At 37.3% G+C, this 23,603-nt stretch overlaps 1 protein-coding gene across 1 annotated transcript in view; it reads right to left on the minus strand.

Annotated features, from left to right (window-relative positions):
* EIF3H (eukaryotic translation initiation factor 3 subunit H) overlaps positions 1-23,603 on the minus strand; it is a 96,463-nt gene that overhangs the window by 14,781 nt on the left and 58,079 nt on the right. The window lies entirely within an intron of this gene.

Raw genomic sequence — 23,603 nt, forward strand, 5'->3', positions numbered from 1 at the left:
GTAGAAAAGGTATTAAAAACACAATAATAATGCCCTGTTCTAAACAAGGAATTATTAAATGTAGTTTCCACTCCCCTTTTTAAGACTCTAAAAATAGTAAATGTTTAAGAAAAAAATGTGTGTAATTAATAAACGGGTTGGTTCTAAGAAGTTTCATTCGAATTAACGAGTGAGAATAGTTATCAATGTCTTCTTTAACACAGCTTTTAGAACTGAGAAGTTGAAACCATCAAGAAAACTAATGGGAAAACAATTAACTACCACATTATTTAAATATGAACAGGATACAAGCTGCAGCTGATTTAAAATATAAGAATTCATTTTTGCCTTCATCTGGTGCCCCCTGCTGCATATGCTAAATTTAAAAAAGAAATCTTTTTTTCTTGTCTGTGTGTTCCTTTGTGTTAAGTAATAGATACTACTTCTTCATTAGAATGGAGTTATATTGCAATCACACTGTATAGAATGAAAAGTCTGGATGACTTGTAATTTTGTCAAATTAATGACTAAAGTATATTATTAACTTAAAGCAGTATTAATAGCAAAATAGGTACAAACTGACAATATAATAAATAAAACATTTAAAAAAGGAATATAGTCCAATAATGAGTAACAAATACCTAAAAAACTCAATCAGGTGTTAGCAAAAGTTAAGCTATATATCTGTCATTTCCTTGTTGCAACGGTATGGTTTTACAGAGCAAATAGGATTCAGGATCATAAAGTATAAAAGAACCTGCCTCAGATGAACGTGGTCTTATTTTCAATACTTGTAACTAGGCAAAGAAATTATAAATCTGCTTATTCCAAGGAAGGTTATATTTCTCATGATAACAGCAGCCAACTCACCAACTACTCAAGAATTACGTGGGTTTTTTGAGTTTTTCTTTTTATATGCATATGATGGCCCTCAAGAAGAAACAGTATAAAATTAATATGATAAACATATCAATTGTCTTGTATCTTAAATTTTAGTCTCTCTAGCACATAAGAGACCCCCTTCTCAGATAGTTTAACAGATTCTTATCAACCACATAAACCTGAGATAGAACCATTGCTACGGTCTCCTTCCACTTTAAAATTCTGTAACTCTTTTAAAGTGCAACTAAAATCACTTATTTCACTAACAAAACTTAATCAAATTTAACTTACAAATGAAAAGTCCCAATATCACAAGTAAACTAGAAGCCAGATTAAGTTTATTATTTACTTTCAAGGGACAGGGAAGAGGGGATGGGGAGAGAGTACCAAGCAACTGACAGTACAAATGTGATTTCATAGGATTATTTTTTAAAAATCAGTACTTCCAAAACATCTGTTAATGTACAATTTAGCTATTATATAAGCAGAGGTGAGATTCTACCAACTTGCAATAGTAGGAAAGAAGAAAAGACTTGACATCTGGATTCTCATGCCTGCTCTGAGATTTCTCTCGTGGGGGATCTTGCCATGGAGTTAAAGATCCTTCTCTGATGCTTAGTGGTCCCACCTCCAAAAAGATCTGAGAGCTCATCCCCCGTCAAAATGCTATGACTTCACATTGTTCACTGGATATGCTCATTGTAAGCAATGATTTTTCTATAAACTAAAGAAGGGCCTCCAGCATGCATTATAATAAAATAAAAAATGCAATTCTCTGAAAAGTATTCTGTAATCTTACTAAGTTTCCTCTCAAATAACCTGAATACAATAGATTTTATAATAGTATTTTCAGGATGCATAAGGCAAAAAACTCTATGATCAGTAGCAAACTTCCAAATTCCTTCTTCATCCAGAATCTTACCAGTATACCTTACAGGCCCTTGGGTAAGGATAAGAATGAAAACGAAGTGTTTCTCTCAGCTAAGGAAGAGACTAAGGGATATAAGGCCTGTTGCCCTGTGGAGTTACCACTGCTCCAATGTATTTATTTCTGGGGAATGAGAAGTGGAGAGACGAGCTTCTATATTATTCGGGTGTGTGGGGGGGGAGCACTTCCATTTTCCTCTTCTAGAGCTTAGAAAATCAGGACACATAAGATTTTGCAAGGCTTTAATAAAAACTTACTGTTAGGGTCATAAGAGTTTTCATTTGACCTAAATATGATAGACAAATATAAAAATTTAAGGGTTAAGAGCAATGACAGGTGAGTTGATAAAACTGCTTTTGAAAATCTACAATGCACTGGAATTTCACTATTACACATAAAAAAATGTGCTGGGCCTATTCTATGTGAAATTTCCAGACATTCTCTATCTTGGTGTGGACTTACTACCCCAACTTTAAAAAACACAACCTTAAAAAACAAAAAATGAATGTCCTCTTAGAGGCATCACACAAAGAAAGAGAGGATCTAAAAGGACTGCAAGTGATCCTTGAAAAGATGGGGATGGGGCAGTAGAGGCCCAAAGTGGAGGCGGGGTGCACTGAGGCCCGGTCCTCGCCCAGACGAGTCATACGAGGCTCCAATAAATGCATGACTCAAAGGAGTCACTTTGGTTCAATAAAATTTTTAAAAAAGCGATTTTTTTTTTCTATTATATACAAACCAAGGAACAAGAGACAACTCACAAACAGACAGGTGAGTTGCTTTCTCTCTGCAGACTTTTAGGTGTTTGTCCTCCTTCTAATGGCGACACAGACACATGACCCTCATCTCCCTTCACCCACACGGTTTTTACTCTTCTTCCAACCCAAGCTTTCAAAAGGCACAAAACCAAACCCTGCAAAAGCGTCCCGGTAAGCCTAAGTAGAGATAAGAAATGCATAGCAGACTGGCCCACTAAACTGCTCAAACCACGTTCCCAGCAGCCATCATTCATCAACTGATCCGGGCCGCCACACCAGCTGACACCTATTTATCTCTTTGGCCAATGGAAGAGACAACAAAAAGAATCACGAAATGGTGACATGCCAGTAAATTTTACACAGGAAATAAGGATTTTAATCTCCCAGGTGAATGCCACTGCTTTTATGGCTATGCTAGTCCCTTTCAGGAGTTCTACTGGGGATGGAGGGGAGTATTTCGGGGTGGGAAGGTAAGGCACATACAAGAGATCCAATTTAGTTACAACAGTAAGGTAACAAGGGAGGAGGTTCATGCTATCTGGAAGTGGCTGTGAAGATGCCTTGTCCCAGCTACAGGGTCTGGGTGAGCGGGAGGTAGTTCTATTTGCCTTCTTATGCCCACCCAGGCCTCAGTTTCCTGGGCTGGAGTTTTAACAGGAGGGTGTAAAAGATGTGGCCAGATAGAGATAAGGTCTTATCTAGAGAGTGCCTCATACCTCAGAACAAAGAGAATCAAGGCATAAGAAACACAGGGAAAAAGAAGATGGAAAAGAAAAGAATCAGACTCCTTGACAGAAAGCTCCATTACTCCATATTGCTGAGTTAATGCAGATCAATGAAGTAAGAAACAGGCATTTATTGACAACTTTGTGGAGCTGGTCCAGGGTTAGACACACTTTCATTTTTGTTCTAATGTTCACATATTTAACAGAAGCCCAAGCAGCAATTTCAACCAATGACATTCACTTCTGAGTTAACGGCTAAATATTCCTGGGGAATTTCCCCAAAGATGAATAGCAAGAGAAAAAAATTTTTGGAGGGGGGACTGTTTTAAAATTTATGGTAATATTCAACAGAAGAGCTCAGAATTGTGTAGGGAAAAGTTCAGGAAAAAACCTTTTAAACATTCTTAGTTTTATAAAGCAAACACCCTACTGACTAAGGAGAAACACTGACAGCAAATGAATTTCAAAGACAAAGTGGTAGTTACTACTAAGCCAATTCAAATTACTAATACAAAAGCTACACTTAGGTGCAATTGAGGTGGTGCTACACAATTTGGAAGGATTATAGAACTGAGCTGAAGTTTTATAAATCTCTTCAACCTCTACAATTGTCTTAATTGGTTAAGCCTGTCCCAAGCAGAGGAGAGCCTGCTTTACAACACTGAACAACTGCTCGAAGTTTGGCACCCATATATTCACATTCACTTTTTCCAGATATCTTCTTTACAAAACAGTCAATTTTAAATTGCCTAGAGCTAAATCTGTCTTAACTGAGGCAGGCTGCCCAATAACTAACTATTCCTTTCAAAAATCTACCACATTTGCTGGGCTTTCTCTTGTTTTATCTCCAAATATGAAAACACTGAAAATAATATGTTGTCTTACACTTAAATGCTATATCTGTAGTTACACTGGCAAACAACCAGAGTTTGAAATTTGAGTTCTCCTGAAGATCACTGGGAAGGACAATGAATTAGAAGCTTTTTGGTTCAGTAGAATAATTAACCAGCATTCTTTGCATCTTCACTTCCTCACATTTTTAAAATCATCTTTTTGATTTTATTATTTTAAGTCAGTCCTCATGAAACACAATTTATCACTGAAAAACAGGAACAAAGAATTGCCACAAGTTGCTAGGCTGGATAAGCTGGAAGTAGAAAGTTAAAGCTGCAACATACTCTAAAACTTGAGATTTGTCTGGCAAAGGAAGAAAAAAACCAGATGTCATATCAGGGAACGGTTAAAGGACAAAGTAACCTAATTTAAATTTTAAAAATTAAAAACAATTGAATGGACCCACTGTCTTATTTAATCACTATATCGTATCAAATAAATCTAAGTTATTTAAAAATACATTATAATGAAATTATATTAAAAATATATACATAGATACAGCCTGGAGAGAAAGGATAGAGCTAAGCACCAGGAAGAAAACTAGCACTTCGTGAGCACTTATTATGTTAGACTTCCTGCTGAGTGGTCAACATATGTTATCTGACTTTATTCCTCACAATAACTCTAATGAGCTAATCACGATTATTGAAATCCTTTTAGAAAAACTGTTCACCACAGCTTGCAAAGTGACAGGACTCAATTTGACTTCAGACTCTCTGACTCCAAAGCCAATGCAACCACCCATTTACAGAATTTCAACTCTTCTTATTGGTAAAGCGTAGAGTAAATTATTTCTGAATCAATAAAGCATAACACAAAGACACAGAAATATACAACCTCTGGGTTTTCAGAAACCACAGTTTGTGTATGTTTGATCCCTAAATTAACCAGTAATTTAGTACTACCAGTAAGATTTTAAGTGATAAAACTACCTTCAAAGATTTTTAAATGTCACAGTTGATAATTATCACAAATACACAATCAAACTCCTAAAACGCTGCATTCTGTGTTACTATTTGAAACTCACGCCAGGACTATGCTGTGACTAAGAACTGGCTCTGATCAAAGACGACCTGCACAGACACATCAAGTGAGGGAACAAACAGAGACCAGATCTAGCACATGCTCTTTCCAGCAAAGAAACAAACTAAGCTCAATCAAGAGATGCAAATGGCTTTAAAAGCAAACACACAAACAAAACCCCACAACTGTGAAACAAATCAATGATTTCAACAAACATGACAAGGAAGTGGAATACATCAAAATCTCCTCTCTGCTCCAGCACGAGGGCTCACCTAAGCAGGGCTTTTAAGAAAATCATCACAAGCCTCCCTCCCAGCAGCACCACGGGACACCATGGGCACCGACAGGCTATGAACTGGGAAGGCTCTGCCCCACCATTTAACAAGAAACACTATTTCGTGCTTTCCTCTTCATATCAGACTTTCTGCCAAGCTGCACATACGTTTCAGGCAATGTTCAAAGCTGGGAGCAGACGTAGATTTAAGCAAACAGAATGTGCATTTGAAAAAAGAATTAAGAGTCTACTTTGGGTGGAGAGAACCATGGAACATACATTTCTTAAAATTTCCATGTTCTCTTCATCCCGTCTGTATCACGTGTTCATCTTTTTTTTCAATTAATACATCTGTTATTAAGGCCACCCCTGTGACTGCTTAAGGATTTTGGTACCAATTCAATTTTTCACAATAAAGTGTCCAATATAAATTCTGCTCTACCTAGAAACTAATCTGCTCTATTTAAAAAGAAATAAAGATACTGCCTTTCTTAATAATCTTACAGGAATATTTTTTAAAATACTTCATTTGTCCTGGGTGATTTAACAACTTCTCTAAAGTGCTTATGAGCTCTGACAAACAAGTTCTTCTCAATACCAAGCTGGAGATAAGGGAATTGGGCGGTGGGTGGGGGTCATCACTCCTTCTTTTAAAACTAGTAAGGGCTTTGAAAATTACTGGAAATCAGGGTTTTTCTGAGAGGTTTTAATGTGTCTCAGGAAGTCTTCTATGAAATAAATTGGATTCTTCACAGAAAACAATGTGTATATCTCGTAACAAACTCCTATTACTATCTTCTTAACCAAATCATGAAACACAGCCAAGTGATCCTATTTCTTTGAGGTTGTGTGAATCTAAAGTCTATACACATTTATGCCCTTAGTCATGAAAACACAGGCACGTAAGTGGATGATAGAGAGCAGCTACTAAGTTAATTCTATGTCATCTGAAAGCTGTTCATACAAAGTGAATTCACCTGGACAGAACCAAGGGCTGTAGACTCCTTACCCCTCACCATGAAGAATTCGCACTTAAAGAATAACCTACTGACCACTGCTATCTTACTACAATTAAGAGCAGGACATGTTAGAAGACCAAATGGGAATCTCTGGATTTAAAAAAAATACCCTTCACACCATGCAACAAGCTCTTTCACGAGGACACAGGTAACACCTCTGTCATATTTACAGCTATATATCAGGCACTAGATTAATGCTGGCTTAGAGTTATGTGCTGAAAGGTATTCTGAAAGAATGGAATGTTTCAAAAATGTGATCATTCTAGTGAAAGGTCAATTATTAGGAAATTATATATAAATCCATTTTATCGTGTTCATAAAGGACATGAAATAGCTTGCATTAAAACACATAAGATAATCAGTAAAATCAGGACTAGGGAAAGTATAAACTAGAACACAGCAAGTAGAAAGTGAAGTGAGGCAAAGACCTGAACAAAGTGAAGTAAGCCATAGATATTTTGATTAAAATACACAAATTTCTCTCTGAGTATTCTGGCAATCAAAGCGAAAAGGTAAACATGGTCATTTATATTATCCAAAGGGAGAAAAACATCAGCTCTCAAAGTAGCTAAGACTTTCCCTAGTACTTAACCCCAAAATAAAGTTTCCATGTGAGGTTTCAAAGAAAAACTATTGTGCAACTTTCTGAGAAACACAAGACATTTCTGTAATAGAATTACCTTTCTTATAAATCTGGGTTTTTAACGTAAAACAAGGAGAGAATAGCCTCATGAGTATTTTTCATAATACAGGAAATAGTCTGTACAAGTTATCAAAAAAAAGAAATAAAGGACTACCAAATCAATTAATAGTTTTTATCGTGTAAGAAACTACCTATCAATTCAAAATCCAGTTGTCCAAAAAAGAGAATGGGATGCATCAGTAGTAAGCATTAAACATTCAAAATAGAGAACAAACGATAACTTTTTGGAGGTACTGTTTGCAGTGTACAAACAAAACTGTTCATTCTGAACCCACTTACTGAGCACCACCTGTGCTGGCAGCCTGATAAAGTTCCAGTGACATCATTCTCTAAAAGGTGCCCTCTTCAGTATGGCTTCCCAAGGAGCTGGTGGCAGTTAATGCATTTATCTCTCTGAGTCTTAACTTCCTTACCTAGAAAATGGTAGTTTCAACTTCCAACCATATCATGATGGCAATTTTAAAAATTTACCTGCAGTCTAGATGTTTCTTTGCTTAATGAGCATTTTCAGGGGGAAGTCCCAGAGATAGTGCACCCTATAAAGGGACACACCGACTACATATCCCACTCTCCAAGCCTACTACTTCTACATTTTCTCGCTCAGTAAGGGGCACTCTGAGTCACCAATCTTGACTGCTTCTCCCACTCTCAGCTCATAGAGTCACCTACCTTCTGAGCAGCTCTCCAATTTGTTTTCTCCAAGGTATTTAGAATGTTCTTTAAAAATTTAAATGGTATAGGAACATGCTCATGAGATGCTAAAAGAAAAAAAACGGCACAATATAAAACTATTAACCATATAAATGCCAATATGTAAACAACATGGGTTGCTCTCTCCTCATAAGGCAAAAGACTGGAAAGAAATATGCTAAAATGTAATGGCAATAGTTCTCCAGGGTGTGAGATCATAGATAATTTTTGGTTTCTTATTCTTACCCTTATTTTCCATGTTTTTTGGCAAAAGAATTGTGCAAAACATATGACGTTAAAGGAGTAGATACACACATTATCGACAGAATTTTCTATTGCTGGCTAACTTGCCTATATTTACCATGGTCACCAAATAACCTGGGTACCAGTGCTCCTAAATTGTGGGAGCTGGGAACAGATGGGGTGCCAGCTACCCAGAATCTAAAGTAGCCAAACTGGTCTGAATACCATCTGATATGGACTAAATTGTGAACCACCCCAAATTTCCATGTTAAAGCCCTAATCCCCAATGTGACGGTATTTAGAGATGGGGTCTTTGGGAAGTAATTAGGTTTAGCTGAAGTCATGCGGTGGGGCCCTCACAATGGGATTAGCGTCCTTATAACAGACACCACAGAGCTTGCTTCCTCTCTCTCCATCCACAGGCAGTACTGAGTACTCAGACCATGTGAAAACACAGTGAGAAGTGCCAACTCTGCTGGTACCTTGATCTTGGACTTCCAGTTTCCAAAGCTGTGAGAACTAAATTCCGATTGTTTAAACCACCTAGTCTATCTATATTTTGTTATGGCAGCTTGAACTAAGACACGATCTCCATGACATATTAGTTCTGTAACCTATGACAAACTATCTCACCCTAGGTCTTACTCTGTTGTAAAATGGGAGGAAAAAACAGTGCCTACTTCATAAGGTAGTTAAGAGTATTAAATGAAATCATTCACAACAAGAGCTTGGTGCACTGAATAATCTCAAGAAGAGCTCAACAGGTTTTCACTATTAGTTACAATTCAGAAATGCTATTTAGAATCCAGAGGTTATGGTACTGATCTGGGTCAAAGGAAAAGTTTTTGGAAAATTGGGTTAGATTAACTTGGTTGCCAAATGTTGTATAAACTCCCCTTTTTCCATCTCTACATCGAGAGCAAGGGAAAATCAGGAAAATGGGGAAGGGGATTAGAAGTTGTATGTGTGACTATAACAAAGGCAGTCTATGAATTTGTAACATCCATTTCATGACAGAATTCATATGTACAAATATGAACATGATCAAAAAACAATCAACCATGAAAAGGAATACAAAAGGAAAAAATACTTCTTAGATACTAAAACTATAAGCTAATTATGTTCAGTACAATAAAGAACAGATTCAATAAAGAAAGAGACAAGCTACAGAAATTAGATTTCAAGAAAAGGTAATCTTGGGTGTTCTATTATTACTGTGTATATAACAATATAATTGCATTATATTATATAAGTTTCTATCTCCTGATTCCATTTATAACTCTTCCAAAGAAAGGAAATAAGCTTTCTGCCCCCTCCCCAGCAGGCGACTTCAAAAACAATACTAAGAATGGGGTGTGGGGATGGGAAGGAGGAATGAGCAGCAGCACCAGCTTACGCAGGGGACTGGGGAAAGGTTACCGGAAATATTGCCCACCCAAGTGAAGTAGCTGAACTCAATCAGACACAGGAAACAGCATTATAATGCGCCATCTATCGCTTACTGGGATGATTCACTCCGGCAGCCTCAACTGTCCAAAGACAGTTTCCTTTACCTTTGAACATCAAGACAATTTAGATTAGAAAATCAGTACTCAAGATGCAATGAGAAGAAAGCCTGGGGGACACAATCTTTTAAGAATATCCTTGGGGCCGGCCCCATGGCCAAGTGGTTAAGTTCGCGCGCTCTATTTCGGTGGCCCAGGGTTTTCGCTGGTTTGGATCCTGGGCGCAGACATGGCACCCACTCATCAGGCCACACTGAGGCAGTATCCCACGTGCCACAACTAGAAGGACCCACAACTAAAATATACAACTAGGTACTGGGGGGGGGGGGTTGGGGGAGAAAAAGCAGAAAGGGAAAAAAAAAAAGGAAGATAGGCAACAGCTGTTAGCTCAGGTGCCAATCTTAAAAAAAAAAAAAAAAGAATATTCTTAACTGTAACCTAAAGAAGGGAAAGCTAGAAAGAATGGAAAGTGACAGGAGTTATAGGGGAAAAAAAGGTTAGGAAGAGCAAATAATGTCCTACGGATTATTTAAGCCAGAGAAACAGAAGTACTTATAACCACACTCTCCAACTACCCTTTCTTGTCCCCACCTCTTTCCCTACATGCTCTACTTCGTCCAAACCTATTTCTATAGGTCAAAGAATACAGAGTTCTATGCTGAGAAAATGATCAAGTAGAAATCCTCATGGCAGCCACAATAAATCTGAGGTTAGAAAACTCCTGGCTTGTTTTTAACAAGGCCATGTTACCATTTCTGCTGCAATCTCCTTTTCCCAGAATCATGTACATAGGCACTTCTGTGGAGAGAGGGTCCAAAGCTTTCACCAAACTCTCAAAGGAGCTCAAGTCCAAAAGAGAGAAAAAGCACTGAGATGAATGGAGAACAAGCCAAACGTGGTCCTGGCTCTGAGGGAACTTCCATTTCTCTGTGTGTATGGCAGGGGACAGGCTTGGTATGAGGCAGTATAATCAATTCAGTTCAGCAACAGCCAAACGGCAGGTAGCACAGATAGCACTGATATCACCAAACATATGCCATCAGGAAGAGTAAGAAAGACAGGCCAGAGGTCCAGAGAAAACCCCAGCTTTCAGCAGGAGACCCAACAGAATGTCACTCCTACCCCTGTCCTACCAAGACCAGCAAGTCCATCATGGGGAAAGCTGGATGGAGGCTGCACTTAAACTGCTCTGTGATCAAGATTAGTAATTCCCAAGGTGGACACGAGAAAATACATGCCCTTATCCACAAGGTGATATGACTGGGAGTAGTCATCCTAATAGAGAATCTTTCTGTATTTGAGAATACACATTTTGGGGAAAAGATGGTCTCTAGCAAAAATGTTACATTATAAAAATATGCTTAGCACAAATCATATCCTGCTATGCTACAATTGTACCTTGGAGGTATACAGCTCTACAGTTACAGACTAAAAACCATCCTCAGGCAACTCAGTAATCCTGTTATCTTTTGGAGTTTTTACAGAGCTCTCAGAAGCCATTACTGAGACCTGTCTAATCAGTTGTCATTATGTAATCTGAAGCTCCTGAAGATGCTTTTCTATGGAGGACCTCTTGGATTAGAGAGGAAAATGAAATACAGTCTACAGGGGGGAAGTAAAAATCATCGAAAGGCAAGAAAATTACTACAGAAAGATGTTGGAAGGCTACAAAACAGACCAAATAATTTTCTTCCGCAATTGGCAGGCAAGATCCTGCCAGATGTTTGAAATAGAATTAACCTCTATGGGCTACACTGATAGAAATAAACTGCACAACTATAAATAAATAAATATCTAGGGAAGCATAAATAACTATCTAGAGTAGAGCTATCTTTGTTTTACTTTCCCTGAACTTGTTTCAGATTTTCTCCCTCCCCTCGCCCCCTGCCCTCCCCAAATTGTCCCTCACCGCAGTGTCCACAGATACTGAGCCAGCAGTGCATGCCGAGGCTTTTGAAAATGTGCCAGAGGCAGATCAAACAATACCTGCTTAAAAAACTAAGTTTAATCAGAGTGTTTTCAACGTTTCAAAGCATTTTCAAACCAGGTAATATCACCTTAACAACAACAAAACCCTCCTTTATCCCCAAAGGATATATATCTTTTCCGTGCAGGAAAGATTATAATATTCAGTTAGATAAAAGCATTACAAATGGCTTACAGATGCTTCCTCCTTCTATTTTGGGGGAGAAAATCTTAAACAGCAAATTCATACATTCATTTCTTCATATATCCATGCAACAAGTATTTACTCCGAGCTACAATGTGCCAGACTTTTAGGTGCTGTCCATCTTAGGGCGATGAAGACAGAAAGGTTCCTGCAGCTGACATTCTAGTGGAGAGGAGCAGATACAACACACAGGGTGACAGCCAGCGTTCCTGGGCCTACTCAAACTCTTAATGTTCCCTAAAGAAAATATGTAGGTAATCCCATACAGTACTCTGGGCCTTTAAAGTAAACAAACTATCTCTGCTAATAACAACCAGGAAATCAAGCTTGGGAGTCAAACGCCTGGCTTCTTACCTTGCAAAATAATACAGTACAACAGAATAGCTGCAGGTTGAGAAAACAGAACTGAACTGCAATTTTGGCTTTGCTATTAAATACAATAAAACAAAGCAGAGGAAAAACCTCCAAATACCCAAACTGCCTTTAAAAGTATAGTTTTGAAATCATCTAATTTTTAATTTATCTCAAGTGAAAAAATGATGTGGTTTAATGCTCATTACGTCATAACAGTGATAACAGTATTTTTAATAGTAAAATGGCAATGATAACCCTTGTGAGAAATCTGACATTTTAAAAGATTTAAAGCATGGATCGATCAGACAAAAAAATCCTCCTGGAATAAAATTTCATGTGTTTCTTTGCTAAGTTTTGAAACTAGAATTAATTATCTCTATTTGGCCTTCAGACGCTTATATTCCACAGAGGTAAATGAAAAAAGTCAGTTTGACTAACAAATATGGGCTAGAAACCCTACAAGAGTGGTCAGAAGAGGGGAAGCAGTAACAAGGGTCACAGTTTGAGAAGTGACAAGAGTTCTAGACTAAAGAGCATATGTGGGTTCCTCACGCAGAAAACAGGCCTCAGGCTAACCTTGAAGGAGGAGGAAGAGGTTCGAAAGATGTCATTAGATTTTTCTGCCAAGGCTGAATTACATTTCAGCACTGGAAGAGTCTCTCTCAAACTTGTATCATCTCCAGGTCATTTAATGGACATTTGGCACTCATGAAAACCACCGATCTCAAACTTTTAAAAAGTTCAGTTACCCTAATTTTAATTATATAAATAAAAATTTTAATAAAATTAAAAACAAAACTACTGTATACCAGTGACAGCTATGATTTGCATCTATCTCCAGAGTTTAAATATACAGCCTGGAGATGGATGATTGGATTATCAGTTGTCTATCTAGGAAGCTGCTCTTCTCATTCTCTTTCTACTAAATTAGAAGCTCCTTACTCACACTTATAGATCATCAAGAAAAGCAAGCAAGCACTTTTGTTACTTCAGATGATCCTGCATATAAGGATGAAATAGAGACTCCAAATTAGAGAGAGTTTTCATTAAATCTCTGTCCAAGGAACACGCTATAGCTAAATACTAGTATTTTAACTGGGGAAATTCGGGGGACTAGATTCTAATCCTTGATTTCATTAAGCTCGGGAGCCATGCATATCCTACTGCAACATTTACATGCAGTTTTTAAAATACGCCCAGCAATTTCATCAAATTCTTCGCTGATAAATTAAAATTAACAAGGTTTACTAAAGTAGGAACACTTTACTCACCCCAGTGTCATAATCTCAATGTTAAAAGCTGTGATATCTTTATGTAAAAGTAATACTATAAAGCTACTCAGCATACTATATGTTCAGCTAAAACATGCCACTGTAGCAAACTATTCAAAGGAATGGATATAGCTTTTACTGGCACTGTGTCATAAAGAAGGTATAAAAATGTAATCTCTTCTCTCACGTTAAAGATTCACGCAGGGATCTTTCTCCTCACAAGTAATATGAAAAAGCAGGATCACATACCCTCCTGCCACACAATTCTTCCTTCAGTATATTCTAAAGATAAATACTCAGGGATTGAAATTTTATTATCTTCACTATTTCCTTCCATACTAACATTAGAAAGCATAATAACATTATTTCATCAAGTCTAAAACTCCACTGAGTATCAGAAAGGAAAGAAGGATGGCAATTTTAATTTTAAAGCACCATGGGTTAAAAAATGCATCCCAATTTCAGAGATGTTCAGGTGCAAAAAAGGAGAGGAGAGGAGGACAAGTCTAGAGCCAATGAAGCTATTCCCTATAAATAAAGTGTGTGGGCAGGCACTGCGGTAGCAATGCCTTTTTCTTGCTAAAAGCACAATTGTATTCTATCAAGAATGATCTCAACACACTTTTTCCAGTCTATATCATAGTTCACAAAATAATTAACAAAATAATTGTTAAATAAAAACTCTTGATTCTCTTGTATCATGGATTTTCCATGATGATCAAAAAAATCACCCAGCATTTCTCCTTCACACAAGAACACATATGCTGAGAATGAACGCTTCTGTACACATCAACTGCAGAGCTGTACGTGCACATTTAATAGTAAGTGCTTTTGCATACTGTATATGATTGATACAAGGCAATATTATCCAACAGTCATTTTTTACAGGAAACGACATAGCTACTCTGCTTTCTCTCCAACCATACTATTTGTCGTTAACTTTGCAGCTGGTTTTACAAGATTCTCTGCAAAGCGTAAGTTCTGCTTGTTTATGTTAAAAAAAAAAAAGAGTTCTGCTACTTTGAATGACGCTTTGGAAGCTGGGACTCTTGTATATCTTTAGTAACCAGATTCAGTATTTTTGGAATAATTCTTTGGAAAGTATTATTTTCCATTTGTTCTGGGAAAACTTTATTGATCTAAAAAAATGTCACTGTAGTTTATTTTTAATCACACAAATGTGTTTTGTGTGGTTTTTTGAGGAAGATTAGCCCTGAGCTAACATCCACCACCAATCCTCCTCTTTTTGCTGAGGAAGAGTGGCTCTGAGCTAACATCTGTGCCCATCCGCCTCCATTTTTTACATGGGGGCTGCCACCACAGCATGGCTGGATAAGCGGTGCATAGCTCCACACCTGGGATCTGAACTGGCAAACCCCAGGCTACTGAAGTGGAGTGTGCAAACTTAACCACTATGCCACCAGTGCAGCCTCCACACAAATGTTTTGATGGCAATATGCCACCACTTGACAAAGCTTCATAAATAACCAAAAACTCTAGGGACTGGGGCAAAGGACTCAAGAAGTCAATAAAACCTCTTTCAGGCATGTGTCATGGCAATCCTGTTCACACTTTTCTTTTTCATTTGCTTGTGTAAATCATCCCATTCCTAGATTCTCATTCCCAGCATATGCAGATTCACACTCCATTTAGGCCAGGGTTTCTCAACCTGGGCACTACTGACGTTTTAGGCCAGGTAATTCTTTGTTGCGGGGGGCTATCCTGTGCATTCTAGGATGTTTCGCAGCACCCCTGGCCTCTACCCACTAGATGCCAGTACCACCCCCCCCCCAAGTGGTGACAACCAAAAACGCCTCCAAATGCTGCCCAATGATCCTGGGGACTGATCCCCAATTCTCCCCAGAACATGGATTTAGGCATGGGAGTCCTGTTCAACGGTCACATTTATATTATTCTGAGACACAGTGATTATGCTACTATTTTTATAACTGAATAACTGCTCCCCCCCATTTTTGAGATGGGATTACAACATAATAAGAATGAAAAATCCAAATTCAACAAACAAAAACATGTAATTGATGTAAAAATGGTAAGCAAAACAAGCTATCCTATTAACTGACTATTACCCGAGACACACCGATGAACCAACTATGCTTTATGGTACACATCTGACCTTTAAGAATCTAACAAGTATTAAGAATGTAGAAGAGTCTTCTAGGAAAGTCACAATCAATCTTACACTTCAACAAATATGTGTGAACACAACTGTTTCCTTCTCCTCTGAAAACATCAAAATTTGAGGGTAGAAAGTAAAGATTAAATTTTTAAAAACTGCTCGTCTGCTACTTTAAGTATTTAAATTATATAATTCACTCCTACCAAAATATGATATAGACCAGGAACATGCAGGACTTTTAAAAGGTTTAGAAAAACTAATAACAGCTACACCTGCAGTTCAGATCTTGAAGCTGGGGCCAATTACAGCAATCATGCCTTCTCATAACTTGTCCCTTGGTAAAATACTATTTACTAATACTAATTAGATTTACTAATAGTAATTAATACAGCAGTACTAATATACATGGCAGGCAAGAGTAAGGCTAGACATATATTACTCCCCTTTTGGGTCTTAGCTCAGAAGTCCCTTCTTTCTGGAAACTTTCTAGCTCCTCAAGTACAGGTTAAGCACCTCTACTTTGTGCACATACTTCTGCTTTCATAAGATTATTTCACTATGCTGTAATTGTCTCACGTCTACCTTTTCCCAATAAAACCACTGTGTCCCCAGCATCAAGCAGACTGCTGGGCTCAAGTGGCTGCTTTAATAAGTCCTTGTTAAAAAGATTCAGATGAATCTTAAGATAGCGACCTTTATGGTACAAAAGGAATAACATATGTAAATTTATTCAGAGTAACTAATATCAAGGAAAGTGAAAAAAATTCTGAAGGCAACTGGGAACACTGCAAACATTCCAAGTTATTAGAAGCCTCAATGAGCATTGTATAAGACTGTCCCTATATTTAGAAAGGATGAATCGACATTATACAGCTAATTTTACTTACATATTTTTCAGAAGAATACATTGTGGGAAAATAAAGATAATATTTAAGATTATGCTTAAGTGGAGAATTTTACTCCATTGGTAAACTAAGCAGTCCATAATTCAACATTATTTGTAATCAAATAAATGTGAACTAAGATATGTAATTTTCACCTACCTAAAAAATGTGTAACTTAAAAAAATATGCCCTGGTCCAGCCCCAGTAGCCTAGTGGTTAAGTCTGGTGTTCTCTGCTTTGGTAGCCTGGGTTCAGTTCTCAGGCATAGAACTACACCACTTATGTGTCAGTGGCCATGCTGTGGTGGTGGCTCACACACAAAAAGAAGAAGACTGGCAACGGATCTTAGCTCAGGTGAATCTTCCTCAGGGAAAAAAACAAAAGGCTAATGATGGTGAAGATGTGGTCTAATTATAGGGTGGCATACGTTTCAACGTGGCTGGGTTCCAGTTTATACTTGTCCTGATGTCCCACATGATTTCACATGGTTTGGGACTAAAGTGTCCCAGTTTGTATGGTAAAATACATGGTCACAGTTAAATGGCACTCTCGTATACTACTAAGAACAACAACCTTTAAGGGAAAAGGCTGGGCACTAAGAAGAGCTTCCAATTACTGGGCATCTATTATATTTCAATCAATAAATCAGAGACACCCCATATTTCACATGTAAGACAGGTACTAGTTTGTCCATTTTTCTCATGAGTAACTTGCCCATATAACAGGTAAGTGACCACCAGGACTCAAAGCTATACTTTCCCAGCTGCCAAGCCCACATTCTTCCAATACACCATAAAAACGTTTATGTCCTGTAACTCTGATTCTTCTCCTGGAAATCAACACAAAGGTTTTAATTCAAAACTTGAGGGAAAAAAGTTATGTTTTTAAGTGGTCATCAAAAATTGTAACAGCAAAAAATTACAAACTACCTAATATGTTTGATGACACAAAGATGTCAACTGTGATACGTTCATGCCTTTAAGAGTTTACAGTACAGCTTAACGATGGTGAAGATCATTCAATAACACAATATGTAATATAATGTGAAACAGATAAAAAAAGTAAAAACGCCTTAAAAATTAAAATTTTAAAGCATATTTTAAAAACTTAGAAGGAAATATACTAAATTATTAACCATCATTGTGTTAAAGATACAACATGGATAATCGTTCCTCTTTTCCAAATTCCCTGAAATTAATTTTTTATAATTCAAAAAACATAAAAAAGAAAAACTTAGCAAGGGCTAAAAGTTCAAATAGAGTACACTCTGTTCTCTAATTCATAACAAAATTCACATGCTCACAAAAGTGATAGTTAAGTTTAAAGATATAGATAAGATAGGGAGAGAAAAAGCAAAAGAGAGATGCAAGAATTTGAGGAGTTCAGCAACGGAAGCATTTCAAGAGGTAAACCAGATGTTCCTATGGAACTGCAGCAGAGGGTCTGGGAGACAGAAATTCATAATGCCAAAGGCTATATTCAGATCAAAGAGCATAAAAGTAGGGTCCATTTGCTACAGAATTGTCCATTACACTGAAGGGATCAAGTCACACTAAACTCTCAGCAAAACTCAGAATTAAAATTAGTTGAAGGCTGTTGAGTAAGAAAGTACTGGAAAGATGAGAAGACTGCTTCTCAAGTATTTCCTTGGGAAAAGGAAGCTTGGCAATCAGACCAAAACACAGAGGTCAAAAGCATAACATAATTACCAGTGTCTCATTGGAGGCTGTAAAAGTAAAGTTAAGTTACTAACAGTAACTAGCACATATCCATTTTATTTGCTTTCACTGACACCATCCATGCCTTTCTCTCCAAGTATCTCTCCCACTTTACTTTTATATAGATTAGGCAATGATAAATACACTTTCTCCAAGGACTTCTCAAAACCAGGTGAAAAGCTCTTTAAAAGGATATTCCGTCTTCAGAGGCAGCACAGTTCAAATGCCCCTACAAAACACTTCACAGATCACACTTCCAGAGGTAGGAGATGCATACTCTAGCTGGATTACTCACAAGAGGTAAAAAATAAAAACAATTCTAAGTGCTTGGTCTGTACCTAATAAATTTACCTTCCCTACGAAATTAAAACGGAATTTTATTAAGAATATGCAGAGTGGTATAAAGCCACTTGAGCAGGAAATGTTTAATTTCTTGGAGTAAAAGTCTTACCTTCCAAATGCCTGCTACTTCTAATCAACAACCTAATCAACCGAATATATAAAAATGAAATGTTGTGATATGTTGTTTGCTATGGTTGTGATGCATGAACTTTTCCATAGAGACCTCTGCTTAGATGATAATCATCTGACACTGAATTATGACTAGTACATTAAGTTCCTATCCAGAGAAAATCAACTAAACTTCCATGAATGTTTAAGGTCAAAACATCTCAGAATACCTACCATCTACTAAACAATAACATTTTACAGATGGCGTCATAAAACAAAAATTTCAATAGACATCTGCTCTCCTATCAAGAATAAAAGCAGATAGAGCTGTACCCCACACATTAGGCAGAACGTCTTTTCAGTGTCGCAATGCCCTATATAATGAATTTATCTGCTTAGCATGAGAGAGATCAACCTACTTCATACCTATTTATTCCAGTTTGGAGCTTCATTTGTGTATTAGTCTGCTTGGCTGCCAAAACAAAATACCACAGACTGGGTAGCTTAAATAACAGAAATTCATTTTCTCACAGTTCTAGAAGCTGAAGTCGAAGATCGAAGTTCCTTCTGCTGGTTCATTAGGTTCCTGGTGAGAGCCCTCTGGCGTCCCTTCCTGTAAGGACACTAATCCTACCTGAAAGGGCCCCACCCTCACAACTTCATCTAACTCTAGTTACCTCCCAAAGGCCCCATCTCCAAGTATCACCACACTAGGAGTTAGGGATTCAACATACGACCCTTGAGATACACAAGCATTCAGTCCAGAACAACTCCTATTTTACTTTCTCAATTTGGCAAAGACGTGTGCATAGAGATCGATGACATAAGCTAAAAATTTTTTATTTAAATCATAAAATTTTTCCAATGAAGAAATGGTTGACAGTAATATTCACAGAAAGGACTATAAGAAAACAATACCAAAACTGGGCAAAAGCAAAAAACATAATCTGGTTACTATGAAGACGCTGTTTTGTAAATGCGAAGGTCATTTGAGCACTGAGTGATTTACATAACCCAGGCAGGTTACATATGTTGAATTCTTTTTAAAACTTTAGCTATTTTTATTTTTTTAAGCTACAAGATGACTAATAATAACCTACACTTATTGTTAGCTTACACACTTCACATATATTTATGACAATCCTCCCAACAGTTCTATGATGTAGGTACTTATGCCCATTTTATAGATGAGGAAAATGTAAAAATTGTTCACTACAGTAGTACGATTTTAAAATAGTGTTTAAAAGGAGAAAAGAAGACCTGTCTCTAACAATTCCCTATCTGGAAAAAGGACTAATCAATCTGTAGTCTTTCATCTGACTATTAATAAAAAGAGCCTGTCTTTGTTCTGTGTTTTTATCTTAAAGAGAAGCTATTATGCCACAACCACTGAAGAGAGCCAAGATGAAACTGGGCGGAAAGGATCAAGTTCTCACCAGATGGAAGTCCTGCAGACAGGAGGGCTTTTTCCAAAATATTTGATTGCAAGTAGGAAGAACAGAGAATGCATCTTCCGAAATACATCCACTATAAAAAGGTGAAGATGTAGAATGAACACAAATAAAGCAAAGTTTCTAAAAGAAAAGACACCGTAATTCTTCCCTTTCTTCAATTAATATATATTTAAAATTACCTTGTGGCTATTCTATTTTTATTATTCCAAAAAAACAAGGTGATGCATTTCTCCTTAGCTACTACTGCTATTTTTACAAAGCAACAGTCCTTAATGTTACATAAAACTGCTAGACTATTACTGATGGGAAGGAAAAACACAGAAATTTGGCATATCGTGAAATCTCTTCCAGACTCTGAATTATGACTAGTGCTAAAATTCAAAGATTGAAGGAAAGAGATAAGAAAATAATTCTTTTGAACTGTAAGCATACACTACAGGAAGTATGCATAGCATGAAAACAACACAGCATTTTACAGTGTTTATAAATCAACATCCTGCAGATGTTATGATTAAGAATACCCACAATTTGTTCAATTATAAAATGTTTTAAATTGTCAAATTAGCAAGAAACTCATATCTGCTTCAAATGCTTTTTTGGAAGGAGTATGTAAATCATAAATATCTGTTGTACAATTGGCAAAGACTACTACTTTACCATTGGTTTCATAAGAGGTCCTTCTCGAAATATATCTATTTCCCAAACTTTTAAATAGAGAATGTAGATGCAACATCAACTAGAAAAATATTTACAAAATGTAGATCCAGCACAACTTATTTTATATTATGCAAATTATCCAGTCTTTCAGGTTACACAAGACTGTGCCTTCTCTCTCTCTTATCTATAAATAACCATAGTGTATCTAAAATAAACTTCAAATTCTGATTTCTTATAGTGTTTGATACAAGAAACTAACCAGAAGTTTGCTCTAAAAAGAAATGGAACATCTGGCGAAATGTCTAACATGCTTCAGGAACCCAGCTGCTGCTAAGGTTAGTATTCCAGCATGATGGCTGCATCTCCCTGCTAAGTGGTAAAGGCTAACGGAGAAGAAAAAGGGTACTAAAAAGGCACCTTCTTCAGCCACAGAGTGCTTTCTTTTTCTCAGCAATGTGCTAACCGGGCCTCACAGAGTACCTGGAGAAATATTTCTGTAATAAACACACTTCAGTTCAAATCCTGTCCCTATTCGACAGACTGTTTCTACCATGTGATTGCTTGATCACATCCCTCCCCCAAGTATATGAACCTAGGCATTAATCAAAACAGGATGTATGCTAGTTCTTGTCTGTGATTCATCAATCTATTCTGCTGCTATTTTCAACTCACCAATAAGGGAATCTGGAGTAGAAGAAATAGGAAAGGAAAACTGAGAAAGTCCAGATGACCAGAAGAGATGGCATTATTAACCCAAAAGAGGCCGCTTTCACAAGCACACCATGCTCAGCAGCCTTTCTCCTCCATTTACTTTTAACTTTCAATTTTCTGCCATAAACAGCAACAACAAAACTCTACGCTCACTGCGGTATAAATTGCCTAACATTTGTGACACTTTTAAAAGCCCCTACTGTGCCATGAAAGGTTCCCAAACAAGGAAAGATCTGCACAGCAGGAAAGGAACCCACTAACATTTTCTAACAGCTGTGAAGGATCAGGTCCCTGGAGTCATAGAAATCAACTGCAAACTGAAAAGTGTTTAGAAATAAAATGTTTCCATCACCTCACACTATCAGCTACTTCCATTAGTACCCACGAAAGAGACACTGGATTTTCCCCAGCATTTTAATACAATAAACTTTACTGACAGTAGGAAAGAGAATACAATTACAGACTAATTCTACTATTAAACACAGGAAGTCATCAAGGAAGAGAAAGAATACTTGCCTGCACATTTCTGCTGCTTCACTGGACCAAACAACTAATCACAAAAGCCTTAGGAAATAGTTTACAAGTGTTATTTATGAAGCTTATTTTGGGTTCCATATTCTGAATTAAAACCATATTACTTAAAATATAAAACATTTAGCATCACATCAGGAATTGATTTTATACCAAGTTCAAAGTCAACGATAAGCCCTATGGAGTGCATTTGGATATCTGTGGTGTTCTGTGGATATCTTGATTACCTACTCATCAGAAAGGATAATACAGTCTACAAATCCTGAAAAATAAAAGATGGGTGAGCAGATGGGCTCAGACCATCCATATTACATTAAAAATAGGAGGATGTGAAAAGATACTCAGTCATTACAGAGTCAGTCTCAACTCCAGCTCCAGATGATTTCTGCCAGGACTTCCTGAGCACCTATCCCTACTTCTAGGCACTGTGTTAAAAGCGGACAGCCAGCCTTGAATTAACACACAGTCCTTGCCTTCAAGCAGTTCACAGTAGGTAAGAAAGCCAGCTTAACAATACCAGGTGATAAATTCAATAGAGGCATGGGGTGCAGAATTAATGCCAACGGGACTATGGGCGCAGGAGCATTAGAAAGGCTTTACAGAAGTTCAAAACCTGCACTAGGTTTTGAAGGATGGGTAAGAGCTTGCCAGGCAGAAAAAGTGAGAGCAGTGTTCCAGCCTGAGAAAACCACTATGCAAAGGCATACAAGTGTGAAAGAGTGAGAATTTTTAGGGAACTCTATAAACAATCTTATACTATGTACTGTGCACAGGAGAAAAAATAAATAAATAAGGGGGAAACATAGGGCTGAGCCAAAATCTCAGAAAGCCGCAGGCCAAGGAGACTTGGACTTCACTGTGCAGGCGAGGAGGTGCCAGAGAAAGGCTTTAAGTAGGCGAGTGACACTCAGACTTACTTCTCTTTTAAGACACCACTTTAGAGTGGAGCATGGACTAAAAAGGCAAAGACTTGGGCAAGGAAACCTATTAAGAGGCTACTACAATAATTCAGGCACGAGATGACAACGAAAGCTTGGAGTTCGGTAATGTGGACAGACTGGGCAGTTAACATGACAAACGGAATCTGCTCAACAACTTTACATGTTACCTTTAAAGGGGGCTGTGTAAATTCCAAAATGCATTTTAGGTTGTACATCATATTAAAGGAATACTACAAAACAATTTCAAATTAGTAAGAATCAACAAAGTTTACACATTCAAGAAAAGGACTAGAAATCCACATCCTGCTTGTCTCAACCTTGGAGCTCCAGCAGAAGAGACACAAACCACAAACTGGTATCATAAAATTCACAAATCAACAGCACAACCTGCAAGTTTTCAAATAAACAACTGTTGCAATTTATAATTACATTACTTTGTTACTATATCATCTAAAGACAAATAAACATAGGAATTTAAGAGAAATTGATTCAGCCATTTAATAGGCTTTATGAAGTGTTTTCTACTTGCCTCAATTTTTTTTTTAAATTAGAAGGGCCAGGAGACATTTGTTTAATCTGGGGCATTTTTACAGGGTTTTAAAACTGCATTGTTCCCAAACTGTTTTTCCCATGGCTGTTTTCCATTCTGGAATAATTTTCAAATCTATTGAAAACCACCTTAAAAAAAAACAAAAGAAACCT

Source organism: Equus przewalskii, chromosome 8 (assembly GCF_037783145.1).
Source record: "Equus przewalskii isolate Varuska chromosome 8, EquPr2, whole genome shotgun sequence".
Taxonomy (NCBI): domain Eukaryota; kingdom Metazoa; phylum Chordata; class Mammalia; order Perissodactyla; family Equidae; genus Equus; species Equus przewalskii.